The sequence below is a fragment of the Furipterus horrens genome, unplaced genomic scaffold (genome assembly GCF_987537825.1).
Source record: "Furipterus horrens unplaced genomic scaffold, mFurHor1.1.pri manual_scaffold_6, whole genome shotgun sequence".
NCBI lineage: Eukaryota > Metazoa > Chordata > Mammalia > Chiroptera > Furipteridae > Furipterus > Furipterus horrens.
In genome coordinates this window covers 50,530,296-50,534,287 of record NW_028327176.1, presented here as the reverse complement: position 1 = coordinate 50,534,287, position 3,992 = coordinate 50,530,296, and positions in this window count along the sequence as shown.

The following is a 3,992-nucleotide window of genomic DNA, read 5'->3' as shown; positions in this document are numbered from 1 at the left end:
GGTGTGTGTGGGGGGATGGAAACAGGCAGAACTCCAGCAATTGTAAATGCCAAGAACTAAAGTCTTAATTTTTGTCCTTTGGTTCACAGAACCAGATAGTGAGGTTGGAGAATTTGTTTCCTGAGCTATTATAGATGAATTCAGCTTAGACTCTGGAAATTGCTTTGTAAGCTAGGAACATCAGCTTGCTCTTTAGCTGAAGCTACAGGAAATTGATATTGTGGAGGAGATGCAGTTAATGACAAGTCTTAGGTGTGACCATGTAATAAGTGGCTGAAGTGGGTGGTGGATTAGATTATTGGAAGATAAGGAAATGATGGAACTGAGAGGCTAAGGTATGAGAAAGACTTTCTACAAAAGTATCAGCCATGAAAAACAAGGAGGAAAAGTAGGGGAGAACATTCTGTGCACACAGAGCAATGTAAGCAGAATCTGGAAGCTGGAAGATGCAAGAAGCTAAGAATGGCTTGAGTGTAAAGTGAAAGTGCTTAGTTGGAAATGGTGCAAATGTAGGCAGTGGCCCTATGGAATGTGCTGGAGAAACTCTTGGTTGCCTTTCCAACATACACCCCTGCTTCTCACTGAAAGAAGCCCTCTCAGTTATCATTTGGTTGTGATGTGCCGGGCAAGGTAGGTCTTACCTCAGTCCCAGGGGATAAATTATAACTAGTCTAAACCAGTCGTTGGAACTTCCTTTATTCTTTGGCAGTCATTTGTTTAAATGTGGACATACGACCCAGATCTGGCCAATGAGTCATAAGAGAAAAATCTACTGGTAAGTTTTGGAAAGATTTTCTTCTCGGGTTGAGAGAAAGTTAATCTACCGCAAGAAGACTCTTTTACTATCGATTCCTTTCTTGCTTGGTACACTGTAGTATGAAAACTTGTACACATGAAAAGCCATTCTACTGAGAATGACAAAGGAAAGGAAAAAACGGGTCTGGGTCCTTGAGGACATTATTGACCTTTGAGCCAGCCCTGGAACCACCCATTTTCAGAGTATTATGTAAAATAAATGTTGTGTTTTTTTGTTGTTATTAATAGCTTTTGTTGTCAGATATGAAGCTGGTTGTTTCCTAACAGACAAAGACCCTGGTAAATCATGGAGGACTTGCTAATAAACCCTGGTAAAATAAATAATTTTATTGGTTTTTTATTTGTGGCAGATGGTGCTAAATGTTGGTCTTAAAATGAAAACTAACATGTTTAGATTAATTGAGCCATTTTTTCAATCAAAGATTAGAAAGTATAGTTCAATCAGGTAATAGTCTTTATTTTTGAATGTTTAAATTCTACTTAATTTCTTCCTATATAGTCCCAAAAAAAGAATCATTCACTGTTGTGTTTAAAACAAAAATTAAAAAATAAAAATCAGTCCTCCCAAATCTACAAAATCTTTTTACATGAAGTATTCTTGAAAACACTTCATTAAGTATGGGACATTTCAATAAGTATTTCAAACTAAAATTATTAGTCAAGAATAAGCCAAGCACTTGGAGAATTTTTGATAAGAAGCAAAATATATAAAAATAGAAAACTTTTATTGAACATGCACTATTTGACAAACACTTCTAAACATTACATTTATGAAGTCATTTAATCTTATAAGATTGGTAACTATTGTCCTTACGAGGCACAGAGAGAAGTATATAGTCCATTGCCACATAACTTACATGGAAAGGCCAGGAACATGAACCCTGGCATCAGGCTGCGGAGTCTCTGCACATCACTATTGTACAAATTTTGCCCTAAGGGAGGTGGACCTACATACACCTCTTACCTGAGGGAGGAGAGAAGCATTCCTTGTCTTCCTAGATACTGCTTTCTGATGGGCAAAAATCTTTTCCATCTTTTACTTGCTCCAGACCATAATGGGCCAAAGCAGTGCATTGCACGTGTATCTGTTTTTATGCAGCAGTATGAAGCTAGCTGCTCTCCAGTCCAGTGGCAATTGACATCCCTTTGGGAAGTCCCAGCCTTATACTCCTTACACATATCTATGATAAATCTACAGGGTGCCTTCAGGGTAACTTTTATATCCCCTGAAAGAAAATCTAGAAAAATACTTTTTCTGTCACCTTACGTTTTTAGTGATCTTTTTAAAAAAAACTTTTATTGCATTTTTTTCATTATCATCTAACTCCCTTACACACCCCTGCCCTCTGCAATCACCACACTATTGTCCTTGTTCTAGTGATCTTTCAGCTGTAGGCAGCTCCCTGAATGATCTACCTCTATTCTGGCCCTGATCACATTCTACTGGACAGAAATAGTAGACAGGACTAGTTAATCTCATGGTTTCCAATTTGTTGACTATTTCTTGGCAGTAGAGTGAGCTTTCTTTCTAGAAAACTAAGCCCCAGTTTCTGCCTACTGGGTAAATTTGAAGTCATCCTGGGGAGGAGTATTAGAAAGTGTATTAATTCTAGTTGGGGTCAGTATCCTTTGCTCTCAAGCCAGAAGTTTCCTGGTGAGGCATCTTGTTTGTGTCTTCTTGGTGTCTCTTAGTCATTCTTCAACACCATCTCCCCCTTTCCTTTGAAAAACTACCCCTTGCTGACTGTGACTGGTGGAACTGTCCAACTACAGTGTCCTGCTCTTTGCCACAGGAGTGTGCATGTGACTTAGATGGGTCTGATCAAAATCCTTGCCTAGAAGAGAAAAAGGTGAGGATGGAAGAATAACCTCTCTGCTTGGACTGCGAGCTATAAAGATATTATTTCAAAGCTGTTTGAGGTTCATTCCTTGTTCCTGAGGTCAGAGAGAGAGAAGCAGAGTTCTGACAACATTTGTGTCCCTGGATATAGATGTGCCTGAAGCTGTTTGTATCCCTATCCTTCCCAATTACAATAGCTGATAAATTCCCCTGCTTCATCTAATCTGAATGGATTTTTTCTATTATTTGCTATTGAGAACCTCTATCTTCTAGAAATTTAAAACAAATACATATATTCAATATTGAGGAAATCAATTAAATCAACGTTAGGTGGGTGTATTAGGATTCTCTAGAGAAACAGAACTACTAGGGTATATATATGTCATATGTATATATAGTGTGCACGAGAAAGCGAGAGAGAGAGATTTATTTATTTTAAGGAATTCACTGATGCAATCAGGGAGGCTAGCAAGTCCAAAATCTGCAGGGTGGGATATCAAGCTGCAGACACAGGAAAGAGCTGATGTTGTGGTCAAAGTCCGGTACTGGTGAATTCATTCTTACTCTGGAGAGGTCAGTCTTTTTCCATTCAGGCCCACCCACATTACGCTTCCAATGCGCTTTACTCAAAGTCCACTAATTTAAATGTTAATCTCATCCAAAAGCACCTTCACAGACACCGCCAGAATAATGTTGGGCTAACATCTGGGCACAGTGCCTGAGCCAAGGAACATAAAATTAACCATCACAGTAAATAAAGTTCGCTTTCGTGGCCAACTTATTTTTGATTCCTTCTTCCATAGCTTGCCCCCCTCTCTCTGAATTACCATACTGAGTTCCACAGGCTCTTATATTGTCTGTTTCTTGCCCAATGTCACCAACCAAGGTAATTGTCCAGGTCTGCCTTCCTTCTGATTTCAGAATTACCTTTACTTTATCCCCGTCAAAACTTACATTTCCTCATTGATCTTTTAACACCTGGTATGGAAATTAAAAGTAATCCTATACTTTCACTCTAAAGTGTCAATAGATGATAATGACTTAATGTATATCTCCTAGGGGAGGGGGAGGTGTGCTGTATTAAATATATACATATATACAGGTGGAGTTTAGGCATGTGATAGGCAAGGAGTGGAGGTAACTCGGGACAAGGGAACTTTCTGGTCCCCTTGTAATCACATTTTGTGAATGACTAGTCCTCTATAGTCAAGCCCTGTTTAACATCTGGTTCTCTTCTTAATGCTGCCTTTCCAAAAAAGAGCAAATGCACATGTGCAGAAGATTAAGATGGTATTCTTTTTTTAGGGAACTGGCAGAGTTAATATAGCTAGATCAT